Genomic DNA, 22,170 nt, shown 5'->3' with positions numbered 1-22,170 from the left:
TGTCCTTCGATCCGTTGAGTTCCACAAAAATCAGCAGATTGATTTTTGCTCCGTTCTATAAGTCCATTTTTTTTTCCCATTTACAAGAAAAGCAACAAAAATAGATGTGGGAACCGTATGTTTGGGCCCTAATGTCTGTTTTGCCATTTAGTGAAACTGTAGTTAATCCTGATCAGATGCTTCATTTCAAAGATGACTAGAAAAATGATTGCTCAGTGAAAGATGACCTGAAACAAACAATAATTATTTGAAATATTATGATCAGTGAATAAAGGTACTGTAGCATTGGGATCAAATTCAGAGAGTATTAAAATAGAATAATACAACTGCATTGTGTGGAAAGGGTTTGTTTGTGGGTACAGCAGGCAAACGAGTCTGGGCACAGTATGGTGCAACAATACATGTGCTTTATTAAAACAGTAAAAGGGGCAGAATCCGCAAGCATCGAATCCACGCTGCTGAAGACCCAACTGCTCTTTTCTATGGCGAACTCTCCACTGGCCATCGAGACAGAGGTGCACCAAAGAAGAGGTACAAGGACTGCCTAAAGAAATCTCTAGGTGCCTGCCACATTGACCACCACCAGTGGGCTGATATCGCCTCCAACCGTGCATCTTGGCACCTCACACTTTGGCGGGCTGCAACCTCCTTTGAAGAAGACCACGGAGCCCACCTCACTGACAAAAGACAAAGGAGGAAAAACCCAACACCCAACCCCAACCAACCAATTTTCCCTTGCAACCGCTGCAATCGTGCCTGCCTGTCTCGCATCGGACTTGTCAGTCACCAACGAGCCTGCAGCAGACATGGACATACCCCTCCATAAATCTTCGTCCGTGAAGCCAAGCCAAAGGAAATGAAGATAGAAGAAAGAAAGAAGAAAAGAAAAGGGGCTCTGGGGAAGTCCCAGAGCAAATACAGTTAATGGGCTTAAATCCTACACACAGGGTTGTTTAAAAAGTTCAAATACAAGCAGCTTCTCTCTCTCTCTCTCTCTCTCACACACACACACACACACACACACACACACACACACACACACACACACACACACACACACACACACACACACACACACACACACACACACACACACACACACACACACACACACACACACACACACACACACACACACAAAGATGACTGGCTTGCACCCAACCTTGGAATCCTGACCAGGGGAAAGGGCTCAGTGACAAGGGAGTGTGCATGAACCCTCACCCAGTTTGGGATTAATAATCTGTGGGCAGGGGGGTCATGATTCCTGATGAAGTGCCCTAACTAGCTACCTAAAGGGAAGATAACACAGCCTCTAACCCCAAATAAACGGAGGACTGTGGCAACAAAGCCAGTATCTACTGGGTTGTCGATGATACCCTGGTCGGCCTAAGGGTTGCTAGGCCCTTAACTCCATTACCCTCCAGATGGCATCCACTGTGGCAACAATGACCCAGAATGAGTGAAGGACTTGACCATGTGGCAAAGAGAGTGAATATTGGTGTGCTCAGGTTTAAATATTCCGCTCTGCTAAGCAGGGGCTGTGATGTGCGGGGCCAGCCAATGACAGTACATGCTCTGGCTGGTGGATGGGCATGTACCTGATTGGCAGGCTGGAGAGGCTGGGCAGTGCCTAAGGGATAATGGACAGTTCTGTGTGCCTTCTGATATCAGAGGTATGGTTACCTTGCCAATGTAACAATAATAAAATATGTCATTTATTTTTATTTCTATCTTTTTATTACATTTCATCTGTGACATTTCATCCGCTGCATTTCATTTATTCAGATGTAAAGGCGTTAAGTTCAAATGAAACCCAATAGAAAAAGGCAAATCCCTTTGTTCCAAAGCCTCAAAGGACCCTAATAGTTTACAAAAAATTTTGTACAAGGGTCATTTGATTTTGATGGCTTGCTACCTGGCTCAGTAAAGTATGCAGCTGGTCGACAATACATTTTGTGCAAAAGGGCAGACCCCTCAACTCTTGACTGTTACTTAACTATCTGTAAGTCATACATTATAAAGGGTTCCCACAGAAATGTTATTCAATGCAAATGAAACGATTGTAGTTAATCCTGATCAGATGCTTAATCTCAAAGATGACTAGAAAAGTGACTGCTCGGTGAAAGATGCCTGACTACAAAATGATGATCTAAAACAAACAATGATGATTTGAATTATTTTTATCAATGAATAAAGGTTGAAAAGTTATTACTATATTTTGCTTTACAATTTTTATTTATATGAGGCAATTTTTTTTCATCTGGTGTTGAATTTTGATTTTAGCAACTATTCTTTGTGGGAGTCATTGGCTTCATTAAAAAATTAGAATATTAATTTCTATCATGAAGAAATTTAAACCAGATGTCAAAAGGTTGCTCAGTATGCTTGTCATGAATTTGATAATAATCAGACTTTAATGTTAGCTGTGAATTTTGAGCACCTTAAAATAACTAATGTAAACAGATTCATCAGTGTTTGAATGCTATCTTTTCTTAGGAAATCTTAACAGTTTTGGGACTTTTTTCATTTCTTTTCTCATTGCTCTATTCTTTCAAAAATGTTTCTAATTGCTTTACTATTTTCTAGCCATGACAAAAAAAAACACAAATTTCCATTAGATTTGCAAGAGAAGCAACATCTCCTCCACAATCTCCAAGTGTACTGGAGCACCACACGACTGTGTTCTTAGTCTTTTGCTCTACTCGCTATACACCTATGACTGTGTGCCTCGGAACGACAACAAAACCATCCACAAAACCATTTGCTGACGATACTACAGTAGTGGGTTGTATAAAAAGGGACAAAGAGTCAATTACAGGAGGGAGATTGAAAACTTGGCTGAATGATGTACTTGTGGTGATATGTTTCCTCCATTTTATATACTTATCATTGTCTGTTGTATATATGGAACTGGCCCGCCAATGGATGACTCATACCCTATGACTCCTCCCCCACAGTTCTGGGCCATAAAGATCGAGCCACCTTTCCTTTGACACCATTCCTATCCTGGGATCCAGGCCAGCAAGGTTCTTCTGTGTGTTAAAGCCTTTTGTTTCCTCAGCTTGTCCCTGTGGTTACTGGTAGTGCCCTACAGTACTAACAATAGCTTTGCATTGAATATCACCATAATCAAGGAGTTGATTGTTGACTTCAGGAAGGGAAAACCAGAGGTATATGATCCAGTGATCACTGGGGGATTAGCGGTGGAGATTGTGAGCAAATTTAAGTTCTTTTAGGATCTTTTCTGTGCCCAACACACTAATGGCATCATGAAGAAAACATGTCAGTGCCTCTACTTCCTCAGGAGTTTATGGAAGTTTGGTATGACATCAGAAATCCTGGGAAATTCCTACAGATATGTGATTGGAACTGTGCTGACCAGCTGCATCATAGTCTGGTATAGGGACACCAATACCTCAGAGCATACAGCCCTGCAAAAGGTAGTGGCCACAGTCCAGAATATGACAGGCAAAACACTCCCCATGATTGAGAACATTTACCAGAAATGCTCCCATCGGAGAGCAGCTGCAATCATCAAGGATTCATATGACCCAACACACGCTCTGTTCTCACTGCTTTCAAAGCAAAGAGATATAGGTGCCACAAGACCGGCACCACCAGGTTCAGGAACAGCTGCTACCCCTCAACCATTGGACTACTCAATCAGGCACTCAATTAAGAACTCCGATTTTTGCCCTTTATTGATTTTTTTTGTATACTCTGTATTTCAGTCAGTTTGTTTACATTTCTTTATTTGTTTACGTGTACATTTTTGTTGCACTACCATTAAATGGTAATTCTGCCTTGCCTGCAGGAAAAAGAATCTCAGTGATATATGTTCTCTGACAATAAATCTGATAACTACAAACCCTGAATTTGATATGAGGGAGAAAAATAGTGATCAACAGTGACAAATGGAGATTAAAAAGAACAACTCCTGATACATTTGGGAACAGACATAAATAACTTCAAGTACATCACTTAAAAGTTGTGATATTGATTTATTTCTTGTTACAGTAGATCATTCCCGCGGATACACAAGTCAAATGTTGCTTCCTGTTTGAGGCTCTGAATTGTGGTGAGGGAGGAGGTGTGCGCGCAAATGTGGTACTGCCTGCACACACAGCGGAGGTGCCAATGGGGGGGCGGGGATGATTGGTGAGGAGAGATGAGTGCATGTGGGAGTCACAGAGGGAGCATTCCCGACAGAAGACAGATCGGGGAGGAGAGGGAAGATGTGTCTGGTAGTGGGAACATGTTGTAGGTGGCAGAAATTACGGAGAATAATGTGTTGGATGCAGAGGCTGATGTAGGTAAGCACCAGGAGAATCCTGTATTTGTTGCATCTGGGGGCAGAGTGGGCCAAGACAGATGAGCGGAAAATGGAGGAGATGTGGGTGAGGGCTGAGTTGATGGCCCTAGAGGGGAAGCAACTTTTGTGGAAGAAGGTGGACATTTTAGATGATCTGGACTGGAGGCACTCTTCAGGAGGCATGTGTGGATATGTCATTGACTACTATCTGCAGACTTCATCAACAGAAATACAGAAGCTACTCTGCAGGGTGCAAACCCTGGCAAAGGTGGCATGTTTTGGATCTTGGGCAGTTCCTTTATGCCTCCACATTTTGATCTTGCCATCACTCTCATACAGGTTAATCTTGGTCTCATCTGTCTACAAGATCCTTTTTTTCCAGAATCCTGCAGGCTCTTTTAAATACTTCTTGGAAAACTGTAATCTGGTCATCCTTTCCATGACTACTGTGGTTTACACCTTGCATTGTAGCCTCTGTATTTCTGTTCACTGAGTCTTCTGTGGACAGTAGTCATTGACATAATGCCTCCTAAAGAGTGCTTCTTATCTGTCAGACATACATTTGGGGATTTTTAATTATTATGATCAGAATTCTCCTGCCATCAGCAGTAGGGCTATTCCTTGGAATAACAGTCTCTTTGCGAGTATGAGCTCACTAATTTGCTCTTTCTTCTTCATGATGTTTCAAATAGTTGATTTTGGTTATCTAAGGTTTGGGTGATGTCTCTTACTGTTTTATTCTTGCCTTTTCAGCTTTATGATGGTTTCTTTGACTTTCATTGGCAAAATTCTGGTGCTCAAGTTGAAAAATGGAAACTACAGATTCCTAAAGTGATCAAAAGCTTCAAAGCAAGCCTAGCTCTCTTGTCCCTGCACCAATGATGCTATTAAAAATACCTGAGTATTCACAAACACCTGTAAAGCCAAATGTCCCCATTGAAATGAGGGGATTATGCATGTAATTTTCTCATGGTCAAACCAAAATAACCTTGAATAAAATCTGAAATGTTCACTTTAATCAAATGTGAATTGTTTGATTACAAATTTAAAATTATGGAGCACAGAGGTAAATAAAGGGAAAAAGGTGTGTTTGTCCCAAACATTATGAAGGGCAATGTAGTTCACAACGAAGATGAGTGAATTTTGTATAGAGCTAATACCAGACATAACAAATGATTACAAAGCAGCAATAAAACAAACTAATCAATATCGTAACAACATAGTAACACGCAATCCAATTAAGATCAATTAAACTTCATAGTTGCCTTGTAAAAGTGAAACCAGAATCAAGAATACCGCATCCTGAATCATGTATTCAGTTCTTGTTGCAAGGAGATACTTCGAACTTATGGGGCTCCATTGCAGCAAAAGAGCCAAGATTGACAGATTGAGGATCTGCTTAATTGATAGATTGAAGCTTGGACTTCTTAACCTCAAGAAAACAGTGCTAAGAGGTGAATTTCTAGAGATTCTTAATTTTGCCAGGCATTTGGAAATATAGAAAATGAACATTCAAATGGGAAGAAGTCAGAGGGAGTATAACAATGTGGTGTTTTTTTTTAAATTTCCAAGAATAATTTTCTGACTGGTAATCTATTTGCAGCATTGCTTGTGAATAATTGAATAATTCAAGATGAACTTCCTCAGTCATTAGTGCCTTGTGATGCATCGGACATAGATAGCCTTTCATCAGAGTGTAGGGATCCTTCCACTGCCACACCTTAAAGATGTCATGGTTCTAAAAGGAAACATGGCAAATAATCATGAAACACTCTTTCAAACACAGCATATCTATGACTACCCGAAAATCTGGACTTCTTGACAACACTCAGCTTTTAGGTGCATTCGTGCGTACATGTGTGTGCTGCATGAGTGTGTGTATTTGGGCATGAATTATGTAAATGCCACAGATGTACTGCCCCAAAATCCATAAAATCTGAACTGACCCAATCCCTGAGCAGTCTGGATTTTACAATAATGATTATCTTTGCCATTTCTTCTTCATAATGCCACATTGCCTGTCTCATCATAATAAATTTGAGGCAGGGATACTACTAATCCTGTTCTGTGCATCTCTCAGCTTCAATCTGAGTTTGAGGAGGTTCGTAAACAGGATTCATTGCCACTGTAAGTGATAAGCTGATCTCCTCCTGCAACTTGAACCTGTCTTATCAGGCTACTGAGAGAATATGCCTGAAAATCTGCACAATCAGACAGAAATAAATAGGCATAAAGGCAAATTCAAGTCATACCCTTCACTGGTGCTCCTTTATTTAAGTTTTTTTTTCTAAAATCCCTTGTTTAAAATTAAAGTATAGTTCTATCTTATTTTCTGCTCAACAAAGTAAATGAGCTATCTCAAGCAGCTTGTTTACATTTCATTGCACTATCTTGCTTCATGACTGCGTGCAGTTCTGATCTCCTTACTTGAGGAATGAGGTACTAGCTCCAGAGAAGAATGGGTTAGCCAATGAGGAGAGACTGATTCATCTGGGATTGTACTTGCTGGAATTTAGAAGAATGAGAGGGGATCTTATCAAAACATATAAAATTATGAAAGGCATAGATAAGATAGTGGTAGGCAAGAGGCTTCCATTGATGCGGGAGACTAGAATAGGGGATTCAGAGTAGTAGATTTAGGATGCAGATGAGGAGGAACTCCTTTTCCCAGAGGGTAGTGGAATTCGCTCCCCATCGAAGCAGTGGGGGTGTGGTTGAAAATGGTATTGCAGGCATGTTCCCACTGAGCTGGGCAGGCTGGCCCACCTGCTGAACTGGCAGCCCCTCCTTTTAAGAGCCCTAATAAAGTCCAAGAGCCCTAAGCTCCTCCCTTATACCTGCCCTTGGACTTGAAGCAGGAGCATGCTTGGACCTTTAGATCAATAAAGCTTTTGGCCCTTACTTTGTGTCTGTGAGTAGTCATTGATCACTCTACAGGAGGCTACCTCAATAAATATATTTAAGGCAAAGTTAGATAGATTTTTACATAGTAGGGGGGGAAAGACAGGTAGTTGGAGGTGAGCCTATCATCAGATCAGTCATGATCTCATTGAATGGTGGAGCAGGTTCGATGGCCCACTCCTGCTCCAATGTTTATATTCTATATTCTTATCTCAAGCCCCATTCTCTCTCACATGTTGGTGCTTAAAAATGTTGAATTCAACCTGCCTTGCTGCCGAACATCCAGTGTTTAAAGGTTTCTTTGCAATATTTGCCAACTGTAAACAAATTGCACCCATCTGAATGAAGAACAAACTCTAATACATTTAAATCTGCGTGCTAATGCAATTCATGCAGGATTCTGTCAGTGAACCTACCTTAATCAATAAAGAATGTTTGTTAATTCTAAATGGATTGTGCATGGATGGTATAATGTCTAATGCTAAACTCCCAGGGGATTATTCCTGGAAGCCTGCAATCTTTTTCCCTTTGCTGTGCTTTAAGACTTCAAGGTGATGAAAGTTGTAATGAATCATCGGTGGCCAGGTTTTGCCTTACACTCAGAATTGTATTTAAGTACTGTAGTAAAAATCAAGGTCCCTGTTCCTCATCTAACCAATATGTTTTGTAGCCAGTGGTGGTGGTTGACAAGCACATTGCAATTTAATCTGACATTACCGGTATTTACATTTGGTTATGAATTATCTTGAAGACTCGATATTTCTTTTTTACACCATTATGCAATCAGAGGGGATACTTGTGAATATTAATAATTCTTCAAGTTTCCAAACAATGAAAGAAATTCAACTACTTTATAATGGTGAACTCTTAGTGTTAGATTAATGCACATAAACTCCAGGCTACTGATTACATTTTAGTTCAATTCCTGACCATAATAAAAGCATAAATATGAATGTTTATTGGTCTTAATGATATTTCTGGCATCTTTGAGTTTATTGTACCCTTTATGAGTCTACTGAAATATTAACAGGAAATTCAAGTACATGTGGAATACGTGTCAGTTATCAGAAATATATCTTGAGATAGGCTAAATGCTTCTTTTAGACATTTTCAATTATTTCAAAATGTAGCCATTTCCATTACATAAGCAGAACTAATATTTCACTATGCCATAAATGCTCACAAATACTTAATTTAAACAAAATAGAAAAATAGCCATTATTGCAAATATATTACTTATATACAACTCTAGTTTTGAAATAACAACATTTATTTCCAAAGGACCAAGTGTAGATTATTGGGAATTTTAGAAGATTTTCAAACTTAAGTCAACTGAGACATAGTTAAAGGCTGAGAAATTTATTTATGTAGTATATTCCTTGGAACTTTCATGTCAAGCATGGAAAAGATGAAGATGCATTTGGGATTGATCACCAGAACCATTTGTTCATCACAGGGCATGTTCTTCACCTTTGTCCTTTATCTTGACATGGGAATCACACATTAATTCAGAATCCCCAAACTTAGGAGCAGATTTATTGAGCAAAGCTGTCTATGAGAACTTGCTATGGAAGTTATATGAGTTGGGAAAGAAGAAACTGATGGCTGCATGTTCCATGAACCAGACTGCTGAGACTCGCTGTGATGTCGGGTCCTCAAATGAAATAATTGGGTCACATGGTTGGACCAGAATAACCCTTACCCACGAGAATGCTGACATAACGTTTGACAGATGGCAAAGCCATTTACCCAGGCTTTGCCATCTGTGAAAGCTGTCGACTTTTGTCAATACCTCTGAATGTCAGGGAGATTCAAAAACAATCAAACAATTAAATGAGTATTAAACACGAAATTATTTTTAAAATCAATTTAAAACACTTGTATTATTATTTTTTTGCTGTAGCACAAACAATTCTAAAAAGCTGGAGCTGACATTATTTCTACTTGCAGCCTTCAAATCATCATTCATATAAATAGTTGGTGGATCTTCCATCAGGTCTGATCTGGCAGATTCCCTGAGTTAATGTTTCTGTTTGTAGTATTGCACTGGATTCCATCCAGAGTACAGTGATGCAATATAACAATAGACCTGCTGTAAGAAATCTGCCAGTAAGTTCAGGACTTCCATCTTTGTGCGTACATGTGCTGAGACGTGAGCTGCTGCCATGTACCCAGCATGTTCTGGGCAATTAAATTTGTCAGTTTTTTCCACCATGTAATTATCAGAGTGCACTTGACATCTGTCAGATGGTGAAGAACTTTTGCAGCTTTCAAAAGACACCAACAAGATGGAATATGTTTTGGATATTTTTGACACTTAATTAAAAGAGGAAGGCCAAGACCATCAAGGGGACTAATGATAAGGAGACATCAGTGATCCATGAAGTGGGGGCTGCTCAAGAAAGGGACTGAAGAATCATGAGAAATTGGCTGAGTGATAATACTTACATTAATAGTGTTGATCTCTCTTTACCTTAGAGAAGAGCAGTGTTTCCATAGGCTGAAATAACACTGCCATTTATGAACTCAACATCTGCAACCTTTGAGAAGGAGTTACATACTGGATCTGAAATGAAACAAGTAATACTGGTAAAACACAGCAGGTCAGGCACCATCTGTAGAAAGATAAGTGATCTATGATCTGGGTCTGTGCCCGTCTGTCAGAACTTCAATGCTATATCATCACAGTCATCACAGACTGTTCTTACATTTCTGTAAGTCCATTTCAAAAATGTCACCAGGTTTTGAGCCAGTGATTCCTACGTCACAGGTATAAATAGTCACAAGCAGCAGGAAGGCTGGAAAATCTGTGAGCATGTGTGCCTGTGTATGCCAATGTTACAGGGGCACAGATGCTGCGGCCCAGAGTCATGATTGGGAATGCTAGAGATTCATCAGCAACTTTACTAAGAATTGACTTAGATGTCATGCACTCTATTTAAAATAGCAAACAGAACATGAGAAATCCTCTTAAGCATTGGTGAAAAGATGGCATCACTTGCAATTAAGATATAGGGGCATCGTATACAGAGTCGTTGTCATACCCACACTCCTGTTCGGCTCCGAATCATGGGTCCTCTACCGGCATCACCTATGGCTCCTAGAACGCTTCCACCAGCGTTGTCTCCGCTCCATCCTCAACATTCATTGGAGCGACTTCATCCCTAATGTCGAAGTACTCGAGATGGCAGAGGCCGACAGCATCGAGTCCACGCTGCTGAAGATCCAGCTGCGCTGGGCGGGTCACGTCTCCAGAATGGAGGACCATCGCCTTCCCAAGATCGTGTTATATGGCGAGCTCTCCACTGGCCACCGTAACAGAGGTGCACCAAAGAAAAGGTACAAGGACTGCCTAAAGAAATCTCTTGGTGCCTGCCACATTGACCACCGCCAGTGGGCAGATATCGCCTCAAACCGTGCATCTTGGCGCCTCACAGTTCGGCGGGCAGCAACCTCCTTTGAAGAAGACCGCAGAGCCCACCTCACTGACAAAAGGCAAAGGAGGAAAAACCCAACACCCAACCCCAACCAACCAATTTTCCCCTGCAACCGCTGCAACCGTGTCTGCCTGTCCCGCACCGGACTTGTCAGCCACAAACGAGCCTGCAGCTGACGTGGACATTTACCCCCTCCATAAATCTTCGTCCGCGAAGCCAAGCCAAAGAAAGAGAGCAACAGAACCCAATTATTTCCTTTGGTCATGGATTGGGTCTGGTGCATATTCTGATAAAACATTTGGGCTTTCCATGTTTTTAGTTGCAGTCTGGAAAAACAACCAAAGCATTAAAAATTAATGGTGCTGATGAGTTTCACAACTAATGCTAATGCAAGCCCACAAGATCCAGCAGGTAAATGAAAAGCAAAGCAAACTGCAGATTCAGGGAATCTGCAATACAAATAGAAAATGCTGTCCTTTGAGGAATAATCCTCATGCATTTCCACTAATGCTTACTGTCACTGCTCTGAATCTGCCCACACTGATGTTTGAGTCAATGATATATCTACTTACCCAACACACAAGTTTGTAGATAGATTTCCATTGATATAAGAACAAGAGTATTGAAGTGTCACATTAAACAGCAATTGCATTACTTTAATATAAATTGAATTGAATTATTGTCACATATATTGAGATATAGTGAAAAACTTTGTTTTGAATGCTCTCTCTGAAAGTGAAAATCTCCTTGTATACAGTTAAACTGGAAAGTCTGCAGATGCAATGCAAGGTTGAGTGCAATATACAAAAGAACTAGAGAATCTCAGCAGGTCACACATCATTGATAGCAAGGAAAGGTTAAGCAACATTTCAGACCTGAGTGCAAAGGTTAAAACCTTGCATTTTTAATTCTTAGTTAATTTTGTGCCTGTCTCTTTAAGAGAACTATTGTTTGTAGTGTTACCATAGTGACCATGATGTAATATGTTGTAATATCTGCCCAGGCTAACATTGCATTCCACAAGATGTGAAGGAAGTGTGAGCATGAGAAAACTTTCTTTGAATTTTTGTATCTCTTTAAAAGCTTTTGTATCTTTATATATGTTTTATATCTCTATATATCTTTTGTATCGTTATACAGTAAATGCTTTGTTATTCTTGTGGCAAAGCTATGAAAAATGTTTATCCGTTCTATCAACAAATTAAAACTACTTAAAGTAACAGCCACAGAGTTTGATTTGTTGGATTAAAGAGCCTGAAATTTGGGACATCACAGCTCACGATATCAAGATAATACTTTGAAATTAGGATATATTAGAATAAGGAAAGTGTCGACTATACTGAGCCCTTCATCAAGATATGAACAAAAAACAGGGAGTAAGTGGATGGCGAGCTATCCTCCCTGTTTCTTTTTCCCTATCCCTCTGTCTCCTTTCCTCCAACTCCCCCCCCACGACATACCTTCCCTCTTCTATCAGAGCACTACTGTCTACTTTTATCACTTTTCAGCTTCCTTCCCTTTATTGTCCCACCTGTATCTGTATCTGTGCTCTCTCTCTCTCTCTCTCTCTCTCTCTCTCTCTCTCTCTTTCTCTCTCTCTCTCACTCTGTGCCTACCTGATTTTTTGCTCATACCTTGACAAGGGGCTCAGGTCGAAAATCTTGATTTACCTTTTCCTTCCTTGAGAATGCTGTGTGGCCTGTTGTGTTTCTCCAGTACACCTGTGTATTGCATTTCCTTGGATAATGTATTGCACAAATGGTTGTGCAAAATAAAAAAAAAGTGCAGAGTATATTGTTACAGAGAAAACACTCAGTGAAAAAATACAGAAAAGGCAACATTATTTGCTAATGGGACATCCATTCAGTAGTCTGACAGCAGAGGAAAAGAAACTGCCTTTAAATCTGGTGTATGGTTCCAAACATAACCCTTTTGCCCAACAATGGAGGGTTAGTGGCTGAGGCAGGATGAGAGAACATAACTGGGTAAAAGGCCTTTTTGGCCTACTGGGGTTTATATACTGTAAGTAGGCACATTTCCAAAGGTAGTGGAAAGTCTAGATGGGATAGAAGTGTAACCAAAGAAAAAAGGACTAGAACACAAAAAAATGGGAGCAAGAATAGGTCACACATCCCCTAGGCTTGACCAACCAATTAATATAATAATAGGTGATCTTTACTGGTCTTAACTCCTCTTCTGCCTCAATCCCCTATAATCCTCAAATCATTCTTTCAAATATTTATCCAACTACCCCTTTAAACATATTCTTGATTTGGCCTCTACAACCTTCAGGAATTTTGGCGATTCACAACCCTAGAGAAGAAATTTCTATTATAAATTAAATGTAGACATAAAGCATGGTAACAGACCCTTTTGGCCCATGAGCCCAATCTGTCCAATGACACACAATTGACCTACAACCCCAGTACATTTTTAACAGTGGGAGGAAACTGAAGGACCCAGAGGAAACCCACACAGACACAGGGAGAACATATAAACTCCTTATAGACAGCATCGGATTTGAACCCCGGTTACTGCTACTGAAACAGCGATGCATTAACCACTTCATTAACCGTGCCGCCATTCTAAATGAACATCATTCATTTAGAGTCGGTCTCATTTGCACAACAATCCACTTTTTAATTCCTCTAAGTGAGATGTATGATCTCACCTTTACCCACATTAAACTCCATTTCTATTTATATCCTGTTGCAGAATGTTCACTGTAACTTCATAAATTTATCTGGATCTTGATGAATATTTATAAAACGCTGGTTTGTCTACAATTGGAGTTCTTGTCCAACTCTAGTAATTTTTTGTTCCAGAAAGGCATGAAAGGAAAAGAGAGAATGCAAAAGTGATTTACCAAAATGACTCCAATGTTGAGAGACTTCAGCTCAGTGGGTGTACTGAAGAATCTGGGGTAGTTTTCCTGGAAGCAGAGGAGGCTGTGAGATATATAACAAAAACATATAACATATAACAATTACAGCATAAGAACAGTCCAACCTGGCCCTTCTAGTCCATGCCGAACACTTTCTCCATCAGTTTGGCAGATGCTCTCCCAATGTTCAAGATTATTTTATTGTCCTGTAAAACAACAGAAAATGTAATATTACACGAAATTTCCTTTTGTTTCATTTGGCTTCTCCTTGGTCCTGCATTAGTATCAATTGCCTTCAGCACAATAGTCCCAAATAAAGTCATGCCCATACTCCATGAACTTGGTCTCAGCATCACTCTCTGCAATTGGATCCATGACTTTCTAACCCACAGACCTCAATCAGTGAGGATCGGTGACAGCACCTCCTCCATGTTCATCCCCAGTAACAAGGACCCACAAGACTGCGTACACAGTCTTTTACTGTTCTCCATGTACATCCATGCCTGTAGCCAAATAGCAATCTAACTTTATCTATAACTTTGTTGGTAACACCACCTTCATGGTTGGAATCTCAAACAATAATGAGCTGGAGTATAGAAGGGAAATAGTGTAGCTTGGGGTACAGTTCCAGGACAATCATCTCTTCCTCAATATTAGCAAGACTAAAGAGCTGGTCATCAACTTGAGAAGAGGGATGGAGCTCACTCCCATTATTATCAATGGTGTAGAGATGAAGGTAATAGACAGCCTTAAATTCCTTGGAGTTATCATCTCCAGTGACTTGTCTTGGACAACCACTTCAATGTGATAGCCATGAAGGCACACCAGCACCGGAGGAAATATGGCATGTCACATAACATCCAATATAGTAATAAAAACTCATATCATGCTGGCTACACTGTCTTAAACCTCTGATGTGAAGAATCTTCTGGAAGAAGATTCATAACTATGAGATCATGCACCACTAGATTCAAGAACAGTCTCATTCCAACCATTGCACTGGACAACATTTTTTTTTTCAAAAGGTGTGCTTCCTGAAAAGAAATTGATAATTATGACAGACAACTTCAAGCTCAACTTAAGGACATTTTTCAGACTTTCTTTATCATGTAGGAAGTTGAAGAAACATTAAAATAACTTTTATTGAATTTAGCATGCTATTTGCATAATGATGCTGACACATTGTGTTAGTTCAGCTGACATAAAATCATTTTGCCACTAATTTTCATTTGTACTCAGCATCTGATGCCTCTTGTGTCAGTGTCCAGCAATAGTCAGCCACCATTGATGGATTCCAGTTGCCCCGATACCGCTTTTCCAATGTTCTTGTGAAACCTTTTGCCATGTTCTTCATTGGCTGCACTAAGTTCAGCAGGGAAGAAGTCCAAGTGCCAATGCAGAAAATGAATTTTCAATGACACGTTACACTTCATGGTTTTGTATGCTTGAAGTAGATAGAAAATATGACAGGATATCACAAAAACAATGTATATCTGAAAAACGGTATGTGGTAGAAAAGCTTCAAGGTGAGTTTCATGATCAGCAGCTCAAAATCCATAAACAACATCCCAAAGTGTTCAGGAAACAAACTCATCTATGTCCATTGTTATCAGAATCCCCAATGAACATCAGCCCATAGAAATAATGTTGCCTTTTATCTGTACTAACTGATCTCACTCTGTACTTCTGCATTTGGTATTGGATTTTACTTGCTGTGCAGATCAAAATGGAAACTTTCTCTCTGTATTTCAATACGTGACAATAAGCTTGAACTTGGTTCTTTGATTCTGTGAGCATTGTACTTGACAATTTTATTAAACTTTTATATTGCTTATGGTGACGGTGGTATGGAGTACAGGATTCTTTCTAAGCAAAATATTTGAGTCATATCACTTTGTCTGAAGCCTTCTCAATGAACTTTTAATTTCCTACATGAATGCTTCAAATCTAATGGGTGTTCATCTTCATATTAATGATTTTAAAAAATCAGGGCCCAGGTGTCAAAATAAAAGGCCAATGCATTTGTTTAAAACACCCACTTACTCTCACTGACAGTAGGAGGTGAATCCTAAAACAAAGAGTGGGATGGAGGGGACATGTGGAGAGCAGAGTAATACATAACAATTGTTTCATGAGGTACAAGAGAAAGGAAACCAAAACAACAACATGCTTTAATAAACAAACTCAGAGGGACAGAACAATTTCTTTTCTGTGAGCCTTTTGTTCAAGAGACAGCCATTCCCAGCCAGATCCATGCTCACAAGATTACACTATATACATAAACAGCAGTTGGCCACAAAATAATGTACAATTCTTAATTTGTACATGCACCTCAATTTTGCTTTGTCAGATACATTAAAGATGGGGCTAATTCTGTACATTCTTCCAGATTAGATAAATACACGCATGTTGCTATTTACACAGCAAGGATTTATGTCATCGCAGCAACTGAAAATGCTATCCAGCAATTATTCTAAAAAATTTCAGTGAATACCTTTGGAAATATGTGATATTTGGAGTAAAGGAATCTGGAAACATTTTTAATAATAGTACATTTAAAGCATACCTTTTATTGCTCCATCTAAAGCAAAAAAAAAAATTAACTTTGGACTGAGCAATTGTGAGAGTTCTATTTCTGCTCTCCGAATCATTTCAACTTATGTCAATACTGCAACAGGAAGATAAATCAGTGCCTGAAGTAGGCGTTCTGATTCACTTCGAAGTGAGTCAGGCAATATTTGTTTATTCCTTAAAGACCTGAAGGATATAAGGCTCTAAAGAATGAGCCTAAAATCCACACAAGCAAATGTACCCAGGTCAAGCTGAATTCAAGTTTTCAAAGAGTTCAGCTAAATAAAATAATTGTATCTATTAAAATATAAGCAAAAAAAATGTAATTTTAAAATGACTTACGATTGAGACTGAAATAAACATTATTGTACAGCATGAAAAGATGTGCAATTTGCATGCCAGTAAGTTGTGCATAAGCCTGTGGTACATAATAATAAATATCAAACTTCATGTTGAATGGAGACATCATTTGCTTGTGTTCCAGTGCTGTGGCTCATTTGGTTCAAGTGCATGTTCTCTCCACTGGAGTTCATGGCTTATTTTCAAGGCTTCCTGGAATCTGGCCAGGATATGGCAGGCAAAATGACTTCCTGAATGTAAATTTCTCTGATTTTATGATAAAGGTCCACTCACAATTCAGATAAGATTTAAGTAATGATTCCATCATTCGGCATATCCAACAGAAGAAGCGAAGCTCATGGTGAAGATTCCAAGAAAACAATTAGATCATTGCAAGATTTTTTTTTTGTGCCAGAAACACTGGCGGAAAGCCTGCAAGTTCCCAGGTTTTTCCTATTTATTTTTCTGATTTTTCCAGGTAAAACACAAAATGGGAAAATAAGTCCCAAAAAAAAGGGAAAAAGAGAATTTATCATATAAAGAAGTAAAAATTGAAAGTCTGTGTGTTTGAAGTAAAAGCACAATGCTGGAGAAACTCAGTTGGTCAAACAGCATATCTTTATGTAGCAAATATAAAGATACATAACCAAGATTTTGGGCTTGAGCCCTTCATCAAGGTATGGACAAAAATGACAGATATATTATACTAGGCTCTTTCTGTTACCATGATGAAGGGAGGAGAGTAATACGAGCAGATAAAGGACTTTAAAAATCCCCTTGAAGAAATTAAAGGCAACATTCAAGTTCAAGTTCATTATCTTCTGATTATACAAGTAGAACAGGTTGAAACAGTTAAGTTTCTCAGTGCAAAAACATGCAAACACACATGCAGACATAGCACACATTCAAGCAATTCTATATATAAATATATATATAGAATCTATATATAAATTGGCAATGCGAATCTATATATAAATATATTTTTATATATACATTTATTAAAACAAATAAATATTGTTAAATAAACAGTAGAATCTCAGAGGGTTTATATAAGCAGCTCATCAGTCACACAGCTATTTCACTGCCATTGGGAGGTAGCTGTTTCTCAGTCTGGTGGTTCTGTCTCTGATTCCCAATGGGAATCGCTAGAAGATGCTGTGTGCGGGCTGGAAGGCGTTCTAAAGATTTTGCGAGCCCTCTTCAGGCAATGATCCTGGTCGAGAGCATCGATAAGGGGGAAAGGAGACCCCAGTGATCCTTTCTAGCACTCTTATGGTCCAGTGGATTGACCTCCAATCCAATGCTCTACAGCAACCGTACCATACTTTGATGCAGCCGGCCAGATGCTCTCAATAGAGCTCTTGTAGAAGGGTGACAATAGTAGTCAGTAACCTTGCCTACTTCAGTCTTTTTAGGAAGTGCAGTCACTGTTGTGCCTTCCTGACAAGTGTGGCGATGTTGTGTGTCCACGAAAGGTCACTTGTTAAGAGGACCCAAAACAACTTTGTGCTCTGTACTCTCTCCTTAAATAAATCTCTAATTGAGTCTGTGGTTTAGGAATCCGATGGAAGAGGGGTAGCAACTTTTCCTGAACCTGGTAGCATGAATTTTGTGGCACCTATACCTCTTTGCTGATGGCAACAGTGATAACAGAGCATGTTCTGGGTGGTTTATCTCCTTGATGATGGCTGCTATTCTCCATCAGCAGTGTTCCATGTAGATGTTCTCAATAATGAGAATTTTACGTGTGATATACTGGGATGTGTCCACTACCATTTGCAGGGCTTTTCTCTTAGAAGTACAGATGCCCCCATGATGCAAGTGGTCAGCACCCTTTTCATTACATATCTGTGAAAGATTGCCAAGATATCCGATGTCATACTGAACCTCCACAAACTCCAGATTAACAATAAGAGATTTATTTTGGATGTGATTTGGATGCTAAGAGTCATCCATAATGATCTGAAAAAATAATTTAGGAGCTGAGAGGTGAACAAGTTTGAAATTCTGTAAATAATAAATGGATTTTATAAATATTGAGAAACTATTTTCTTATGTTATGCTTGAATACATATGGATAATAAAATTCAGTAAAGGTTAGTTGTGTGAAGTGATGAATCAATATACCAAACAAGTTTCAGTGAACCTTTAGAATTTATTCCCAAGAACTCAAGACATACACACAAGGTCCCAGATAACTGGAGATATCAAATGTTGTCCACTTTTAAAGAAAGGCAACAGAGAAAAGCCAGGTAACCATAGACCTGTGAGCTGGACATCAGTGGTAGGGAAGTTCCTCATAAAACTTCTGAGGGACAGGATTAACGACTACTTGGAAAGACAGGAACTAATCAGAAGCAATCAACATAGTTTATTCAAGGGCAGATCCTGCCTGACCAATATAAATGAATTCTTTGAGGAGAAAACAAAGTGTATTGATATAGGCAGGGCATTAGATATGATTTGCCCAGAGTTTAGTTAAGGTTTTTGACCAGGACCCGCATGGGAGACTGGTTCAAATGATTTGGACCCATGGGATTCAGGCAAAATTTCAAACTAGATCCAAGGTTGACTTGGCAATGGGAGACAAAGGTACAGGGATGTTATTTTTTGTGATTGGTTGCCTGTGAGTAATGGTGTCCCTCAAGAATCAATGCTGGGACCCTTGTTATTTGTTACATATGTGAATGACTTGGATATGCACAAGATTGATAATTTTACTGGTGACAAGATGACATGAAGTTTGTTGAAGTTGTTGATAGTCTTGATGTTAATCTTAAGATGCAGAAAGATTACATAGTTTGGTGAAATAAGATGAAAAATCCCAGATAGTGTTTCATTCAGTCAAATATGTTGTGATGCATTTTGAGTGTACTAATAAGGCTAGGACATACACCATGAATGTATTGAGGAAAGTATTGAGGAACTCAGGGATCTTGGAGTACAAGTCAAGAGATCCTTGAAGATGGCAATACAGATAGTTAATGTGATTAGCTAAGCATTTGGAATACTGTCTTTATTAGTTAGGGATAATGAATGCAGAAATTGAGAGGATATTCTTCAGATTTATAAAACCTTGGTCAGACCTCAACTGAAGTTCTGAGACCAGTTCTGGTCACCAAAGTGTAGGAAGGATGGAACAGTGCTGGAGAGAATGCAGAGCAGATTCACCAGAGTGTTGCCTGGAATATGGCAGGATGAGGAGAGACTGGAGAAGCATAAACTGTTCTCCATGGAGTAGAATGGAAGATAAAGGGGCACATGACTGAGGTATCTCAAATGATGAGGGGTATACAAAGAGAAGACTGCAGATAGTTTTGCCCCATAACAGGAGAGAGAGAGAGAGAGAGAGAAAGAGAGAGATTATAACTGGGTTGCACATGGCATTTGGGGTTAATATTAGAAAATGCCAGTTGGTTAACATGGCTTGTTTCCATGCTTACAATAGGAGCAGAACCAGGCCCTTTCTGTCTTGGCTGACCTGCTACAAGCATTAACATCTTTTCTGTGCCAGTTCATGCAATCTCTCTATGACCGCATAGATTTTCAGCTAGAAGACTAGAGATGTCAGATTATTCATCATTTGAGCAATAGATGTCAGTGGCCAGAAACACCAAAGTATATTGAACAAGGTTGGGTAAACAGGGTTGAGGTCGAAATTACAACTGAACAAAAGGAAATTCTGGGAAGACAATGGAGGCTGGATGGCCTACTTCTTTTCCCATTCTTCCTATTTCTTTAACTCTTCTGGAAAGTTTAAATTGTTCAGAGATTACAAAAAGATTGAGTGAGCTCCTTTATATTCTTATGAATAAACATTTTCAATCATAATGTAATATTTCTCACCTGAAGGACAGTTTAAACAGATCAAGAATAATGACTTTCAGTTTAATCTCATTTTTATTGGGGTCCTGATGTTTAATCTTAAAGGATTGTACTTGATAACGGAAACTATTATTGTAAAGTATATGAACAAGTGCTGTAAAAGCAGTCCTGAAATATCTTTGAGTTATGGATAAAATGCCAACAAGTTTACAAAATATTATACGAACAAGCCTGAGTGTTGCCATAACTTGCTACAGGTGGACATGGAGGGATTTAAAATTCAGGAAGTTACAAATACAGTATGTATGCAAGTTGGGGTGCAGTCGCCAATGATGGCCGCTCAGAGTCGGCAGAATGAGCTCCTGTTGAAAGTCATCAACCTCCATTTTAATCACTTCTTGAATTTGGTTCTTATTTGGGCAAAGACTGAAATATAGCCAAGAGCCAAGAAATCTTGGAATATCCCAGCCAAGTAGCTTATTGCTGAATAATGCTGATTTTGTCATTATCTTTCCCAGTCTGCCATATTTGTCATTGTATTTGTAGTTTCTTTTATTTTAAATAGATGGTACATTATTTCTCAATTAATTTGTTAACCTTGGTTACGGAGCTGCCAAGATTCTACAACCAGGATGGAAGAAAAAATATATATTTTCATGTCACATGCGGTGTTAGAAATTTAGATTTTGCCTGTGATGGAAATAATGAATGGCTCGTGAAAGGTTTTCTGTTGCGGTGACAAGTGATTAATGAGTTTTCCAATGGTGATACTGTCACGGAGAAGGTGAATGGGGGATGGTAGTGGACTTGAATGATATCTACTAGCATGCAAATTAGGATTCTTCATAAGTATCTTTGCACTTGGAGGCAGTTTTATTGCTCCCTCAATGGTAGCTTTGAACAGAGCAGTTGGGGATAGTGAACATGAGTTTTGTCAGCTTCAGGGAGATTTATATTTGTCAATTTTAAATTCACTTCTGTTTCTACATTTAAATTAATTAAAATTATTGCCATCACTTTATTTTTTAATCTATTTTGAAAGTTAAAAATATAAAATAAATGGAAAAGCATGCTCTTCACATATTTTAAACATTATATATTACAAATGGATTTCTCAATGTACACGCGGCCCTTGTGTATTTGAAATAACTGGTGGCCACATACATTGGTAGCTAGTACTAATAAACAAGGAAATGATTTAGCATTTATTCTTTAATACTTGACATTTAAAGGGTGTACAGATTTTATGGCTATCGTTTGGAGAAAAGAAAATCAACCCAATCACCCACATATATCAAGGTAAAATAGAGATCTACATAAAAAGGGTAGTTACACATTTGATGCATAACATTTCAAATCAGTGTGATTGGGATCATTAAATGCCTGTAGAAATTTATAATATTCATAAGCATTCAGAGACATTTAGGACAAGTTGAAAAAATGTTCTCCTTTTTTGAGAGCGGCACGGTTGGCATAGCGATTAGTGCGACATTATTACAGCACAAGCAATTCGTGTTCGAATCCGGCGCCGTCTGTAAGGGGTTTGTACATTCTCCCCGTGTCTGCATTGATTTCGTCCAGGTGATCCGGTTTCCTTACACCCTTCAAAATGTATAGAAGTTGCAGGGGATTGTAGGTTTATTGGTGTATTTTGTAGGTAACAGGCTCATGGACCAGAAGGGCCTGTACGCCTAAATTTAATTCCCTTTTTTAAAATTTAAATCACCATGTATTTCCAAATATTAAAAATCAAAAAATTAAAACTTTCAAATCATTTTAAAAAGTTATCTTTTTCCCACACTTCTCCCATTCATTTGAACTGGGATCATTATATCTTGACATATAATAAAAGGGGTGATCACAAAAGAAGATCCTTTCAAGTAACTTTGCACAGGGGCTGG

The sequence above is a fragment of the Narcine bancroftii genome, chromosome 1 (genome assembly GCF_036971445.1).
Source record: "Narcine bancroftii isolate sNarBan1 chromosome 1, sNarBan1.hap1, whole genome shotgun sequence".
Taxonomy (NCBI): Eukaryota; Metazoa; Chordata; class Chondrichthyes; order Torpediniformes; family Narcinidae; genus Narcine; species Narcine bancroftii.
The sequence above is the reverse complement of the archived record's forward strand: the minus strand, read 5'-3'. Positions refer to the sequence as shown.